The sequence below is a fragment of the Gymnoscopelus braueri genome (genome assembly GCF_963280865.1).
Source record: "Gymnoscopelus braueri genome assembly, chromosome: 17".
Lineage (NCBI taxonomy): Eukaryota > Metazoa > Chordata > Actinopteri > Myctophiformes > Myctophidae > Gymnoscopelus > Gymnoscopelus braueri.
In genome coordinates, this window is record NC_137617.1 from 48,164,944 (window position 1) to 48,182,654 (window position 17,711).

The 17,711-nt window shown below is 40.1% G+C and overlaps 1 protein-coding gene and 1 pseudogene across 2 annotated transcripts in view; one reads left to right on the forward strand and one right to left on the reverse strand.

Moving 5' to 3' along the window:
• The window catches only part of LOC308105203 (uncharacterized protein), a gene marked incomplete at its 3' end in the record, with an annotated part of 438,556 nt that overhangs the window by 247,341 nt on the left and 173,504 nt on the right, over window positions 1-17,711 (forward strand). The window lies entirely within an intron of this gene.
• LOC308104377 (semaphorin-4G-like) overlaps window positions 1-17,711 on the reverse strand; it is a 71,776-nt pseudogene that overhangs the window by 45,141 nt on the left and 8,924 nt on the right. Inside the window, exons 5-7 of the transcript in view lie at window positions 15,742-15,835; window positions 14,075-14,188; window positions 12,099-12,253 (exon numbers count right to left, since the gene is read on the reverse strand). The product of the transcript in view is annotated as a semaphorin-4G-like (transcript). The remainder of the gene's footprint in view (window positions 1-12,098; window positions 12,254-14,074; window positions 14,189-15,741; window positions 15,836-17,711) is intronic.

Sequence of the window (17,711 nt, forward strand, 5' to 3'; positions counted from 1 at the left end):
CTCGCGAAATACCTAAAACTGTAATGGAGAAAGAAAAGTATTTTCCAATACGCCTAGCCTTTCACGCAGGGGATTTCTGGCTGCTACGGGATGTGATGAAATTAATCAGTGTTTTTTTCGTCAAAGCAAAAGAGAATCGAAAGATGGCCCTGTTGGAGGAACGCCTTAGTGGAGTCAATCGTGTAGTGCCCAGTCTCTCTGCAAAGAAACCGAGACGAGTAAATCTGAATAAACCGTGTCTCTTTCATTTCCACACTATAGACAATACCCTGTCTGGCGCAATAGAGTACGCAATGGACAAACCAGCTGGAGCAACTCTGTTCTCAATGGACAACTGTAATACTGCAAAACCTGTATATGTAAAACCCACAAAACCATGATTTATTATGATGTTTGTGGTGTTTAAGTGTAACATATTCATGTTTAAAAACCCAAATGTGTAACATGCTGTGTGTATGTGTGTATGTGTGTGTGTGTGTGTGTGTGTGTGTGTGTGTGTGTGTTTGTATGTGTGTGTGTGTGTGTGTGTGTGTAATATATCCATGTGTTTCTTGTGAAATAAAAAAAAATATCAAACACCTCAAATCTTTTTCATAGTTACATTTTTTTTTCATAGCTAATGTGCTCAATTCAATTCAAAATGATTTTGTTTACTATATCATTTGATATAGTTATATGATAGTCCTGTAATGCTAGCTGAAAATGACAAGTTAGATTCATATTTTACTTCTAAACGTCTGTTACTTCTAACTTACAGTATAGCAACCTCCAGTTTTACCTGATGATAGTCTCCGCATGGATTGGTCTCCGCATAGGAATACCAGTGTGTAGGTCTTAGTAATACCAATAGACAGTAATTACTGGACAATTGTCCTGTAAATCAGTGAGTCTGATTCTGAGTCAAAGTAGCAACTATTATATCCACCCCACCCTCCTACACTCTAATGGAGCTCCTCCTCCTCACCCTATTACACAATATAAGACACTCTCGATTTTCCTTATTCAAAAACATGGAGGGATCTGCTGAAAGAACAACCCAAAAAACTCCTTCAGTGTACGCTGTAGCATACGACCCATGGGATGACTCACCCTATGAATGTTACCGAGGCGATGAATACTATTCACCTCCACCATCACCTGTGTTTTTCCGTGATATACCTTTCTCCTCTCCATTGAATTTGTCTCTGACCCTGCATCAGCCTGATGGACTGTGCAGTAAATGCTTTCTGATGACTATAAAAGTATGCATCGTCAGGCTACTGGATTTGGTAATAACTGATCAGATGAAAGAAGCCTGCTATGGTTGTCAAACAGACCATCCTAGCCAGACCCAACATCGATGTCTCGACCCACCAACAAAATATTATGTCTTCAACCATTTTAAAGAATTAATGAAAAGACTGTGGAATGACAGGTTTCTATCAGGAATCATACACGTACTGGAATCTCAAAGGTTTGTTGCTATACCATCCAGAGTGCAGGGGATCTGTGAAGCTTATCTTCATGACCTAAAGATGGCGGACGACATTCGGGTAAAAATCAAAGAGGCCGCTAATACTGATCATGTGATGGGTGGATACAAAGCAAAACGCAATATGCTGAACGATCTCGCTACATTTTGGAGAAACTCGTCAGCAGCAGTACCAGGTTCTGACACAGGTAATTAATTGAGAAAATAACTAATCCTATACACATGCTCAATCACAATGTGTGATATATTTGTGTTTAAAGTTGTCTTTTCTCTTCTCCTTCACCTCCTCGCCAGTGTTTTTGATACCCTCTCCAGTGGATTCAACCCTGACTATGGATCAACCGGATGGATTGTGCGGAGTGGTCTTTCTGGATATTATAAAAACATGCATTGATAAGCTGTTAACTGTCGTACTAAGTAATCAGACAGATCTTAAAGTCAGTTACTGTTTTACCCCAGGGGTAACCTATGGACATGCCCTATACCCGGTGCCACGTTACTATGTCTTCAATCATTTTAAAGAATTTATTGAAATGCTATGGACTGAACGATTTCTTTCAGGAATCATGCATGTGCTGGAAACTCGGGGCATTGTTACTACAGAATCCAGAGTGCAAGGAGTGTGTGAAGTTATTCTAAATGAGCTGAGGCTAGATATCACAGCTGATACTCTGGGATATGATCAGCGTCATAATATAATGAACAAACTCGTTCCGTTCTGGAGAAACTCACCACCTAGAGTACCATGGTCAGCGCTATAGAATTATTAGATTTTCATAGATCATTATTTGTGTAGTTTAGCAGATATTATTGAACTTATATTCTTGAACATGTAATCACAATAATAATAAATAAATAAAAAAAGTATATGCTTTTTCCATGAAATAGTCATCTTTTATTTTGTTGGTTATTTGTATTTTAAGACAGAAAACTTACAAAGCACAATTTAATTGATACTTTAGTCAGACAATTGATGGTATTCTTCATAAGGTAGCTTTTTAGCTAGATTGTGTACCCTTAAAGAAATAATAACAGACACATGTTGTAATGAATGTTTTTTATTTTCAATACATCAAGTCAGTAGTAGCTACTATCACTATTCCTGTTCATGATTTGAACTATTCCTGTTCATGAAAGTGTGTGAGTATATATATATATAAGACTAAATAATCTATCACCTAAAGCAAAATAGGTTTTAAATACATTAGACATGTAGAGTTATTTACTGAATAAATAAATAAAAAGTCTAAAATAAAACAATGAGCAGTAGTCTAGCTACTATACACCCCTTTGGCATGACATGCATGTATCTCCATCCATCTCAGTTGGTAGGAAAGTAGCAGAATTTAACACATTACATATTTTTAAAGTGACGTGGCAAATTCAGATAATAGTCTTCGACCTCGACTTCTACTTTGTCAGTCAGATGAGGTGTCTTTGGACGCAAAAGAATATAGGCAACAGCCTCGTGGACCAATACAGGCAATGGACGAATTTGAGGCTAACGAATTAGTAACCTCATGGGTCCAAGTCACAATGTCATTTGTAACTTGTCCTGTCCTATATACAATGTCAAACAATGTTTGAGTTAATTCTGCATACTCACTAATCCATCATCTCCTTCATCTTCTTCATCCGTCTACGGTTGAATACAATGACGGCATAACTAACATCCTGTACCAGCATACAACCGTTATCAGCTAAGGGAACGTAAAGTACGTCCATCTGTCTTTTCATGCCAAGCTTTAGCATTTGATGACCTGTAAGGGATCCACCACGCTCCATCTCATAATCAGACATGGTCACTTTCCTCTCTCTAGCCACCTCTCGTGCCCTATCAGCTATCCTCATCTCCTCTTCCTCCTCCTTCAACCGTGCTTCCTCCTCTTCCTCCTCTGACTCGTGACCCATCATTTGGATAGCCCGCATCTCACTCCCTCTACGTAACATCTCCTTTCGCCCCTGCTCGTGCTCTTCTGCTATACGGTCCCACTCCCTCGCTGCATTTTTGATATCTTTTACAGAAACTCTATGTTCAGGTTCTCTTCTATAACATAGCATATGCTCCAGACCTTTGGGGATGATAAATTGTTCACGAGCGAGGGTGCCAAGCTCCTCAGAACTTGATGGGGAGGGATGAGGTGGGGGGAGAGGGGTGGATGATGATGAGCGCTGAGACGAAGATAAATCTAAAGGTTCAACGTCGCTCAAATCGGTCTCCTCTTCGTCAGGCATCTCCTCTGAGGAGGGTGATGGTGGCGACTTGGTCACTATTGTACGGTTCTGGCCCCGTAGATTCATGGCATAGTCATGGTTCTGCAGAATGTTTGTGTCATCGTTAACGCTCCCTGATGTGTAGAAGCCAGCGGGACGTATTGCATCTTCATTCGGTGGTGTCACAAAATGATCCTTAGAGCTCTTGAGGGAGTGCACAGAGAGAGGATCTATCGTGTGGGGAGAAAATAAGCAAAAAACAAAACAAGACAACTATTAGATCAAATTGGATGGAATATCTCATGCGCAATATATACACATACAAATACTATGATTATATAGTATTTTACTATATTTAGTAATTAATTTGATCAACTCTTTGCCACATTCATTTACATTGAAAGTGATCTGATTGATGATCTGATCATGTAATAGACATAGAAAATAAGAAATTAAACACTTACCCAATACAGAGGCCATAGCGAATATGTAGGAAATGAAGAAAAATTAACACTAGGCAGATTACGACAGGTAACACAACGTTGTGTGATACTGCTAGGTCCAAAAATCAGTCCACCAGAATAGCTGTAAAAAGGTTCCTGTTCGTTGTCCCCGCAGCACGGCGTATCCACTCAACAGCGAACATGTAGTGTAGTCCAATGTTAGAAAGTGACTTTAAAGATATTTTTCTTAGGATGTCCAGGCGGGGGTGTTTTCGGGTTAACTTTCAGCTCTAGTTAGAGAAGTTTTCTCTTCCTAGCAGCTCTTGCAAAGAGCTGCCTATATACGTTTTGTAGGACCACTCCCACAGTGACGTGGGGGGCCCCTTTACCAATGCATAGGCCTGAATGGTCACAATAGGTTAAAGTGACTCCCCTGACACACCTCCAAACCGCCCTGCAGACCTCTGTTTGGCTCAGGCTTGATACAAGACTCAGACATGTCCATACATGCACACTCTATGAAGGAAAAACGATCTTTACGCTCCAAGCTAAGGAGAACGGCCGATCTCCAACAGACATTACGAGTTTTACATTTTTGTGATTATTTATCATTACTAATACTATCCATGTTGGTTGAAGTGGTATTCACTTTTCTATTAAAGCATGATATGACATAGCCAAGAAATGTTGGTGAGTAAAACTTAATTTATAAGGACTCTGTGGCACAACGGTAGCGCGTCTGACTCCAGATCAGAAGGTTGCGGGTTCAAATCCTGTCGGGGTCAGTCTTTATTCTATGAGTTGAATACAAAGGATGGAAACAGGCCATAGGTTTTATTTCTATACTGACTTTTTCATTTCATACCTAGGACGATGCACTCCTGAGTTGTGTGATCCTACAGACAATGCAGTGGATTATACTGAATCTTATTTAGAGGACGATACACTCATCACATGGATAAAGGAATACAGACAGATCCATGCACAACAGTATTTGTCATTCCTGTACAGTATTTGTCATTCCTGTACACTCTGGAGGACAGCGAGGCATAGCCAAATACAGAGAATAAAGAGGCCACCTAGATCACCATACTGATATTCATTACAATGGGGGTGACATCTAGTATTGAGGGTTCTATTTACAATAGACTTATAACCCTTGTGAATTCTGTAATTGATCAATATACAAAGCCCGGTGATATTGTATACCCACCAGAGGGATATGATATTTTTAGAAGTCATATTCATTATGTAAAAACTAGGAATACTACATATAAAGAGCTAATATCAGGGTACCATGGTCATAATAGGTGTGTCATTAATGATAGAAACGTGAGGGCCGTAGTTTTTATGATGAAAAACAAGGAGACTCAAAAGGAGTATGTCATGTGATGGTCCTGTGTACATATATCATTGATATGTGCGTCTTAAAGTATCAGCAAGGTATACGTGATTGGTCTATGCGTAATGTTATGTATGTTATACAGAGAATGATTGATTTAGATGAAACCTCATGTTTGTTGTATATGAATATAATTGATAATGGTATACGTTTTTAATAATAATCATGTAAATAAAAACTGTGTATGCCATATAATCTATTCATCGATGTTCACGGTGTCATGATGAAAATGAGCTTTACAGAAGATCTATTACGTTGCGGATGATAAAAATCGAAATGTGACCAAATTTAGCTGTTTCATTAATACACGTACAGCAATGATATTATGCCCACTATAATTGCTTTGTGGTATATTCCCGAATCATTCATTTTCTCAGAGTTTTCTTTCACTGTTGAGGAAAATGTATTGTAGTTTTATACATCCTAGTTATAAGGGTTAGTCAGCTTGATAAAATGTCTTCTTAACAACTAGTAAATAGGAATGAGTACTCAGATATCCACTATTGGGGCCCAAATTAGCATACATTCAAAACCCCGCCTTCTCTCATTGGTCCATGTATGTGAGGGGTGTAATTACCCATCATGCATTGGGGTGACACAAAATAATAGTTTTTTCTAAGGCTATGTATACAGTAAATAAGTTAGTTTGAAAATATATATTTATTAGGAGATGTTTGGTGTAACATTCAGCTTTATCTAACCTAGACTTCAAAATTATAATTTAGATTTTTGAAAACCGTGGATTAAAAAGAGTACATGGCTGAATAATGAGCAGCCTGTCATCTGTTTACAGGTTAACTTTAATCCTGGCTAACCTTCCCCTGAGATTAATATGTTAAAAAACAAATTAAAAAGCTCAAGAACTCATTTCCAGTTTAAATCATCAATTTATCACACATTATATAATATCAATATACTTAGTTTAAAACAATCTAGGGTAGACTAATAGTATTTAACAAAATCAGTGACTTACAATAAGTAATACAGATCTTAGTTTCAAGAAATGTTATTTGGAAACATGTACATAATGCAATTTTACATATATTACATGTTCAATAGAATGAACACAATACGGTACACCCCTATGCTTGTCTCTGCATACTATTAATAAAAGTATTCAAAAACACATAAAAACACTAAACAAGACATAAGACAGACAAAACATGAAGCTTTTAAAAGTGCGTAAATAACCACACTTTTGTCCTGGAAAAGAAGTGGGTGACACATTATTTTCAAAATGTTTCTAAAATAGCTGATCAACTAGTTCATAAAATGTGTGTACGTTAACATAGTAGTGTGTGATTGAGCGTGTGTTGTATGAACCGTAAGTGTGACTAGTACGTGTGTGGGGCCCTTCCCTCCACGAATAGCGTGAGGAAGTCATACTTACCTGGCAGGGGGAGCCATCGTAACCAGATTCCTGGCTTTGTTACCTGGCACTGGCAGGCTGGTGAGAAACTACGATCCAATGCACTCAGTGTTTTACTGATCCTCCCATTGGTTAAAAAAATAATTACCCAGCATGCATTGCAGGATGATCTGACATCCTTGTCTACTAAAGCTATGTATGCAGTATCAAGTTAGAACATGTTTTTGTATGATGTTGGTTAAGGATGCCTTGTGCACCATCTTAAAAGCTGCAGTAAGTTAGTTAGAAAATATATATTGGTTGGGTCGGTAAGTTAATCTACTCTTTTGTTTGGAAGTAAGAAGTAAAAAAGTGTCTTAAAAAACTGATAGTGAAACCGTTATTGTGAATGATCTCATAGATGGTTCAACCACATCGAGGCTCAGTCATTGGTTAAAAATAATTACCCAGCATGCATTGAGGGAAACTTTAAAATCGTATGAACCGTAAGTGTGACTAGTATGTGTGGGGGTCCCTTCCCTCCACGAATAGGGTGAGGAGGTTATACTTACCTGGCAGGCATGCGGGAGACCATGATCCATTGTACTCTGTTAATTACTAATTCACAATAGGCCTACGGAGGTTACTTCTTCTGGGTTTAATATAGAAATGGTGTAGTGTTTCAGCCAAAAACATTGAATTCATTTTCAGAAAATATGTTTCTTCACCAAACTCTTGTTAATATGGAGTTTGAGTATGTAGATATAGCATTGTATAGATAGCTTAGCACCTTTATGTATACATTTTTTAGGTAAAAGTAATACACAGAGAGAAGAAATATATACTACATGATACTGCAAGCAAAAAAAAAAACTAACAAACAGTGAGACACTATGATCCTCTGAGACGGTGAGTAAGAAGTAAAAAATAAAAAAATACCCAGCATGCATTGTGGTAACTTTTAAATACTTGCTTACTACAAGCTATTGCAATAAAAAAGATATAAATGTCTTATGCGGTAAGGTGGTTAGGGGTTTGTCTTGTGTCACATCTTAAAAGATGCAGTAAGTTAGTTAGAAAATATATATTGGCCGAGGTCAGTAAGTTAATCTACTCATTTGTTTAGAAGTAAGACACATAAAGTGTCTTAAAACAAAATGAAAGTGAAACAGTTACTGTGTAAGATCTCCAAAGATGGTTCAACCACATCGAGGCTCAGTCATTGGTTAAAAATAATTACCCAGCATGCACCAAGGTAAATTCTGAATACTTGCATTCTATGGCTGTATATGCAGTACTAAGTTAGAACATGTTTTTGTATGATGTTGTTCAGTGTTGTCTTGTGTCACATCTTAAAAGGTTTAGCTAAACTAAACTTTCAAAAAAAGTTTTTTATTTTTAAACCAGTGGTGAAAAGGTTAGAGGACTAGACCCATTTGCCAGCCTGTCTCCCTTTTGAAGTGTAACCTGAGTCCTGTCATTACATTAATCATATCAAGTTGTACTCCACTTGTAAAAAAAAAGTTATACATTTTTAATATGGTGATATTGTTAGGGTTGTCTTGTGTCACATTAAAGTTTAGCTACCATAGCCTTTTAAAATATAATTTTTGATTATTATTATTTTTTAAACCTGCAGTGAAAGGACTAGAAACTAGACAGTGGCACCAAACCTGTTAGACTTTCGATGTATCCTCTATCCTGATGTGTTAACATCTTTTAGAATCACATTCAAAGTGTTCAAACCTTTTTGTTAAAGGACTGTGTACTTTAGGGAATTAAAAGAGTAGCGAGTAAATGCAGCTTTAAACACAATACATAGGTTGTGTCAATGGTGCATTCTACTTGTTCACACTGTATAACACCCTGTGAGTGGGACATTTTCAATCAGCTATGTCACTAGGGGGGCCACTCCCATTGGCTAAAATAATTACCCAGCATGCACTGGGGGTATTTTTAAATACTTGTTTTTCTAAAGCTGTGTATGCAGTAAAAAAAAAGTTATAAATGTTTAACATGGTGATGTTGTTCAGTGTTGTCTTATCTCACATTAAGGTTTAGCTACCATTGCTTTAAAAAAAAAAGATTTTTATTTTAATCAAACCGTGTGTGAAAAGACTAGACTAAAGAACCACTTGCCAGCCTGTTACACTCTTAATGCACCTTGATTCCTTTGCATGTTCCCCAGTTTAACTACAAGGGAGTAAGGAATACTGTTAGAAAATAAAACCCTGCTACGGCATATGTTCTAAAGTCATTATAGGTATTAAAATTATTATACCCTTTAAGAATAATTTATAAAAGAGTGATTTTTCTAAAATAAGACTATAATATGCCCTAAGTCAATCAAAGTTACCTTTTAAACAACCACTTGAAGCCTGTAAATCTCAAGTGACATTGCAGCAGTCAATTACACGCAAACATTTGATCAAAGAATAACAATTCTTATTCTTTAAGAATAAAACAAAACAGAAACCCCACTAGCCTTTTTGAGTGTATTCAATTATCACTGTCTAGGTTACCCAACCACACCCCCCTACACCCCCCACTCCCTTCACCTTTCAATACACGTTATCCTGTCTGGGACACACCCACTCAGACACAGTAATTGAATTAACCCCCCTCCTACTTCCTCCCCTTCCCAGCAGGGGGCGCCAAACCCCCCTCCACTCCCCCCTCCACACAGCAGGGGGGGTCAGACATGTCCGGGCATGCTTGGGCACGCCCCCTAATGATGACGTCACTAAAAACAAAATGGCGGATGCTAACACAATTAGCATGTTAGCATGTTGTTAGCTTAGCATTTAGCTACCGAAGTGCCCATTACTACTACTTGAGGCATAGGCCTTGTTCAGCAGCCTGACAACAGGCAGCGCAGACTTTTTCTGGCTCTTCCTGAACACACATGTGGATTATACCAGGGACAATGACTTGGACTTTAGCCCCCCCTCGGACACACCTGTGGACTACACCAGGTACAAATGACTTTTTGTTGCACTCCCTCATGGAGCTACCTGCGGATTATACTAGGGTCAGTCCACTCTAGGTGGACACGCACTGACCTTTTGCACCTTAATCCCTTGTATAACGCACTGACTTTTTTTTGGTCTTTTTTATTGTGCTCCTTTTCCTCTAAGCACCTTAATAACGTCAATTGTCTATCATGCACAGTATAAGTATAACATGCACAGTATACAATACATTGCTGCTATGCTCAGGCACCTTAGTTTAGTTTTTTTTAGTTTTTATTATCTCAGGTAATTTGTAAATATGTAGATAACTTGTCTGGCCTTCTGTTGCTCTCTTGTTTTGATCTCCTTCCCACTTACCCCCCACCCTCTTCTTCTCCCCCCCCCCCTCTTCTTTCTATGGAAACTAACGTTGCGATGGGAACGATGTACAAAAAAGAATTTCACCCACTTTTTTACCTTGTAAACCTGTGATGTGACAATAAAACTGATTCTGATTCTGATACTCTGACGTGGCAGTCAGCTGTCCAATCGGGCGGGTTATTTAAGCTCACCTTCATCTGTGTTCTGTCTGCTTTGTGTTTCATAGGTGTTGTCATGCAGCGTTTACTCCCACCACCACCCCAGCAACACCAGTGGGCTCTGCTATTGGTTCTGTTCCCCATGGGGGGTTGTTATGTATATATATCTCCCTGCTCTTAAAGGTTAATGATGGTTGTCTTAATTATGCTGAGCAGGGAGAAAAATGTAGCAGAGCCTGAACGCCAAAATAAAATATATTACATCCACTCTTGTATTCTCATTCTATAATATTGTTTCATATATTTGGTCTGTAATATTGGTTCAATCTATTCGTGAGTTATCTGACAGAACTACTATTGTGACGTGGTGACGAGTTGAGCAGAATCTACAGTCGTGTCAATAGCAGATGTACAAGCTCACAACGCAACACGCTGTGAGCTTGTAGATAGTCTATTTTTTTAATGAACGTTAATCAAATCGAAATGAGAAGAATTGATTTAGCAGTTTCTGACAAAGTTATGGGTCAAACAATTGGTACTCGGTGGGTCTAGGAATCTCCAAAACCGGGATCAACATCGGACCCTGAAACATCGGTCGAGCTCCAGACAGAATGTTTCCCAGCTCATCCCCATAGTACCACCTGGGTGTGAGAACGCGTTCCGGTCCTTGATTCTGATTGGCACAGAGTGCCGTGCTGTGACATTGTAGATCTGCTGTTTTTGAAAAATCATGACAATCTGTGCACATCTTTGAATATATATATATTTTTAAGCGAACATTTGTAACTCAAATCTTTGCTTCTGGGGGGTCCCTGGAAAAAAACATTTTGAGTTTTCTAAATCCTAACAGCATGTTGCTATATCAGTGATGCTCCAACTTTTCCATGTCAAGCTCGCGCTATGAGCTTGTATATCTGCTATTTTTGAATAGCCAAAGAAATCTTAAAATGGCACGGATGCGTTCCTGGTCTTAATGGATTAATTGTTATGAAATTCAGTGTAACGATAGTTCATGTAGACATGGAAGGCAGAATGTTTATATTCTTCATTCACACTCCCCAGACCCCCCCATTCGCTTACAAGCTTATACAGTTGTACTCCTTTAAGTCAGTACGTTCAACCTCTTGTCATTCTCATTCGCTACAAGCCAACTCACACACGCCCTCATACCCACAGTGCAACTCGGGCGGTTCATTTAAGCAGCTTCTGCTCTCTGTTTATTCTTCATGCTTAGCTGTCATTGCAGGTTGTTCAGCTGTAGGTTTTCAAATTCCCTCCACCTCCCCGGCCTCCTCCCTGTGGCATTTAGTTCATATTGTTATAGGTTGATTCTGTGTATTGTACTGTGGTTCTATGGATTATACTATGATTCTGTGTATTGTACTGTGGTTCTATGGATTGTACTATGATTCTGTGTATTGTACTGTGGTTCTATGGATTGTACTATGATACATGGTAGTTTAATTAGGCATTGAAGGTTCAATGTTTATGTAAAACTGTATTTATGCTTTGCTCTGGGGGTTTGTGATTGAAGATCTGTGACATATTTGCACAGGGAATCTTTAATATCACAAGAGCAGAGTCACACCGCCAAACTTGAATGCAATATTATTGCATATATGGTAAATGGTTAATATGGTAATGGTTAATAAATGGTAAATGGATAATTAATGGTATGGTTATTTCTGAGCTGAAGTGTCTAAATGAAAAAACAACAACATAAGGCTGACCTTGCAGACGCGAGCCACCCTGGCCACCCTGGTCTGGCTGGGGTAGGCCGTCTGCTCCTGGCTCTTCTCCGTGAAGAACAAGTAGATTTTGTCATCGTCTCCCACGGAGCTGTTGAAACTCTCCTTCATCAGCACCGAGCCCACGAAGTCTGCCTCTGTACACACACACACACACACATACATTAGGGATGGGTCCGAATAATCGAGTATTCAAACAATTGAAAGGATCGAAATGGAATATAAAAAAAATATTATTAATTTTTTTATTATTTTATTTTTAAATTCTGTTGCAAAGGCTATTTTGTCATCCAAACCCTGCCCATAGTAACAACATTTTAGAGGACACCTAGTATGGGTGTAATATGTATTTATTCTCTATTTAGAGTTTACAGGAAGTAATTAAAAATCCAATTTTTGGGACTTTTGATATTTAAAAAAATACACACAAATATGTATTTTTTGGCATCTATTGTTATGCCCTCATTATGACTGTGGCACATGCTACTGTCTTTGTTTATTTCTGAAAACCAGTTTATACAGTAAGCCAATGCAATGCTGTTATTGTAACTGCATAAACGCACGCACGCGCACACACACACACACACACACACACACACACACACACACACACACACACACACACACACACACACACACACACACACACACACACACACACACACACACACACACACACACACACACACACACACACACCACGATTAGCAGCTCATAAATGTTTCCTCTGTAGACAGATGCTAGACGCTGCTTTTAAGAATAATTGAAAGGACAAAACTAAGCCAATCTGAACAGCGTGTGGGTGCACTTTATTTTTTTCACTGTGTAATTGGATTTCGAGGTTTGTGCGGCTCTGAAGGGAAGTGTGTGTGTTGTGTGTGTGTGTGTGTGTGTGTGTGTGTGTGTGTGTGTGTGTGTGTGTGTGTGTGTGTGTGTGTGTGTGTGTGTGTGTGTGTGTGCGTGCGTGCGTGTGGTGCTGTACCTAACTAAGTACATTTGCTCAAGTACTGTACTTATGTACACATTTGAGGAATTTTTACTTTACTAGAGTATTTCCCATTTTCAATACTTTTACTTCTACTCCATCACATCTCAGTGGTAAATATTGTACTTTTACTCCACTACAATTATTTGACAGCTTTAGTTACTAGTTACTTTGCAGATTTAGATTATCACAACACATACATCAACCACTTCAGCCCTATATTTGGCCATTTGAGAATAGCAGATCTACAAGCTCACAATGCGTCGCGATGCGACGCATTGTGAGCTTGTAGATCTGCTATTCTCGAATGATGTTTATACATTTTGAACTTGGGTGAAATGGGACATTCTGCACAATGAGTACTTTTACTGTCGGTACTTTAAGTATATTTTGATGCCAATACTTTTGTACTTTTACTCAAGTGAATTTTGATTACCGGACTTTTACGTGTAACAGAGTATTTCTACACTGCAGTACTGATACTTTTACTTAAGTAAAACATGCGAGTACTTGTTCCACGTGTGTGTGTGTGTGTGTGTGTGCGCGCGCGCGTGTGCGTGTGTGCGTTCTTTTAGACCAGGGGTCTTCAACAGGGGGTCCGGGACCCCAGGGGGTTTTCAGAGTTAGTACAGGGGGTCCGCCAAATCTTTGTGTGATATGATTTTTTCTTTTTTTTTTACCATAACCACTTGAACCCTAGCATCCCTTTTCTGAGGAGAACTTTAGCCAAAAATAGCAGATCTACAAGCTCACAACGCCTCGCGCTGCGAGGCGTTGTGAGCTTGTAGATCGGCTATTTTTGGCAAAGAGTTTTAGGTGTAGAGGGAAAAAAGAACAGACCAAGTAAACAAAAAAAGTTTAATCTGAAACCCAATGTTATACGATATAGAGGGGGTCCCTGCTTCATCTCTCTCTCAGCTAGGGGGTCCTTGGCCTGAAAACGTTGAAGAACCCTGTTTTAGACTGTACCTACCCAGCAGCCACCTGGTGGGGGCTTCCTCCGTCCTCAGGGTGGGGAAGGGGAAGTTTCTCCTCACGTCTGGAGAGCTGCGGAACTCATACTGAGAAGCTGTGAACATCTCACCATCTAGATGGAGAGACAGGCAGACAGGCAGACAGACAGACAGACAGACAGACAGACAGACAGACAGACAGACAGACAGACAGACAGACAGACAGACAGACAGACAGACAGAAATTCTATTTATACTTTATTTGTGTTAGGAATTATTTGTGTTAGGAATTAAACATATTTACCCGCGACCCATAAAAAGGGGTCCGCGACCCAAAATTGGGGCCCCGACCCAGTGTTTGTGAAACACTGCTCTAAGAGAGCCGAGCAAATGTCGTAAAGGAAAATAGACCACCTGCAACGCGTCGCGTTCGCGACGCGTTGTGATCTTGTATGGGTCGGCAATTTTCGGAAGCGCTACGGAGCATAAATTAGGCTTAACTCGTTCAAATGCGTGTCCTTGCAGACACTACAAATACATTCATTCTCTGGGAAAGCATCTGTGTCATTTTAAGATTTCTTTGGCTATTCAAAAATAGCAGATATACAAGATCATAGCACGGCACTCGGTATGAGCTTCTTCTTTTTATCATGAAAATTGCAAATCTTTGAATATATCTTTAAAGCGAACATTTGTAAAATGTGTTGTTCCAGGGACCCCCAGAAGCAAAGATTTGAGTTACAAATGTTTGCTTTAAAAAAAGATATACTCTATATATGCACAAATGTTCACGTCTTTAAAAGAAATAGCAGATCTACAAGCTCATAGCGCGGCACTCGGTGCCACGCTATGAGCTTGTAGATCTGCTATTTTTGAATAGCCCAAATATAAAATAATGGTTACAGCTCAAATCTAAAAGGACACAGATGCGTTCCCAGATTGAATGGGTTGAGATAGTCCCGTAAGTATGTATGGTGCAAAGAGAACGGTTGCTCTGAACACGACCAGGGGAGAGGGTTTCTTACCCACGAGCAGACCGGTGTAGCCCTTGGCGGGGTTAGGGTTAGGGGGAGAGGGTTTCTTACCCACGAGCAGACCGGTGTAGCCCTTAGCGGGGTTAGGGTTAGGGGGAGAGGGTTTCTTACCCACGAGCAGACCGGTGTAGCCCTTGGCGGGGTTAAGGTTAGGGGGAGAGGGTTTCTTACCCACGAGCAGACCGGTGTAGCCCTTAGCGGGGTTAGGGTTAGGGGGAGAGGGTTTCTTACCCACGAGCAGACCGGTGTAGCCCTTAGCGGGGTTAGGGTTAGGGGGAGAGGGTTTCTTACCCACGAGCAGACCGGTGTAGCCCTTGGCGGGGTTAGGGTTAGGGGGAGAGGGTTTCTTACCCACGAGCAGACCGGTGTAGCCCTTGGCGGGGTTAGGGTTTAGGGGGAGAGGGTTTCTTACCCACGAGCAGACCGGTGTAGCCCTTGGCGGGGTTAGGGTTAGGGGGAGAGGGTTTCTTACCCACGAGCAGACCGGTGTAGCCCTTAGCGGGGTTAGGGTTTAGGGGGAGAGGGTTTCTTACCCACGAGCAGACCGGTGTAGCCCTTAGCGGGGTTAGGTTTAGGGGGAGAGGGTTTCTTACCCACGAGCAGACCGGTGTAGCCCTTGGCGGGGTTAGGGTTAGGGGGAGAGGGTTTCTTACCCACGAGCAGACCGGTGTAGCCCTTGGCGGGGTCGTATGGACATCGGTCTCGTCCCTCCTCGAAGCCGGAGGAGAAGGTGAAGCGCTCTGCGTCCTGGAGGAGGAGACAAAGATCAATTCCATTCATCTCAGCACAGCACAGTGTTCTATAAATACTCTGTAAACTGCTGTGTGTCAGTCGCTTCAATTTAAATCGCCCTGGATGTCTCCGCCAGGCCGAAGAAGGTGTGGCCGAGTATGTTTTTTTGCACCCTGTCCTGTCCGTGTGTCCGTCCGTCAGACTGTCTGTCTGTCTGTCTGTCTGTCTGTGAGCAGCTAATCTCCGGGGGGGCAGCATTACACCATTACCATTACACATTTTGTTGCTGTCGGGCAGAAACCTTCTATCCCCGTATTTCAACGTGTTTTTCTGTACATAAATGAATAGCCAATACAGTAGGTCATTACACACCGGCGAATATGCGAATATACGCAAAATTCAGACTTGTTCCGAATAATGAAAAGGCGCTTTTTCGCTTCGCTTTTTCGCTCCATGTAAGCTTGCATTGACTTTATAAGGTTTTTTAAAAAAAACGTATTATTCGCATGAAAAGTTCGCCCCCGGTGTGTAAGGGGCTTATACTTGCAAACTGTAGTGAAAATAGCAGCTCTACAAGCTCACGACGCATCACATAGCTGTGCGTTGTGAGCTTGGAGATTGATGTACTATTTTAGCTATTGTTAACATTTTGAAAGTGTTTTTGAAGTGTGTGTGTGTGTGTGTGTGTGTGTGTGTGTGTGTGTGTGTGTGTGTGTGTGTGTGTGTGTGTTTTCATAAATATTGAAGAGCTTGTGAGTAAATATTGACTACATTGAATCCATTGGAACACATGGATCTGTTATCCATGTCCTGAGAAGTAACGGTTTAGGACATACAAGGTTTCAACTGGCCGTCTGAAATGACTGCTGTCACAGTCAATTCAAGGGCACTTTTTGGTTTGTTTGTTGGTTTGTTTTTTTTAAAGCCAGAGTGCAAACACAAACACAAAGGTGGTTGAAATGAGTAATGATTTCTACAGAGCCAGCAGTTCCTGGAAGGGCAAACAAAAGAGCTTCTTACTGTGTAAACACACAGACCAGAACAGGTTCTTATATTAGACCCTCCAGAAAAACGCGGGCAAAAATCCTTGATTATGCGGGCTAAAACTCTTGATTATGCGGGCTAAAACTCTTGATTATGCGGGCTAAAACTCTTGATTTTGCGGGCTAAAACTCTTGATTATGCGGGCTAAAACTCTTGATTTTGCGATGAAATATGCGTTTTTTTTGGCAATTTTATGCGGTGAAATTGCGAAATATGCGGAAAGTTGTGAATTATGCGGCAATATGCGAAAAATGCGAAATATGTTAAAAGTTGCTAAATATGCGGAAATATGCGATGCGAATCACATATTATGCCGTGCGATGCGATGTGTGTATTATGCGATGCGATGCAGCCTTTTTGAAAAAACGTTACCCCCGCATAATTATGCGCCATTTTGCTGATTATGCGGTAAATTCTGCGATCGCATAAACGCGTTTTTCTGGAGGGTCTATTATATAGTTAATGAAAACTAATGAAATAACGAAACTAAAATTAAAAAAAAAAAAAAAAATCTGTTTCTGAACTAAATAAAAACTACAATTAAAAAAATGAACGATAACTAACTGAAACTGTATCGTGTGTTTACTAAACTAACAAAAACAAACAGAAAATATAGACAAAATGCCCTTAGTTGGATGGTTGGTAAATGCTATCTTTTGTTAAGTTTTTATTACACAATACTTTACCTTTTCAATCCTGCACCTGAAAAATAACCCAAAGTCAAAAAAACAACAACCAACAACTAGCAAATCCGCTCTAAAAACGATTTAAAACTAACTGAATAGGCCTGGGCCGCAGCGTGGTGGTCCAGGCACGCTATAGGCTGAGAGCGTGTCGCGGGTTCGAC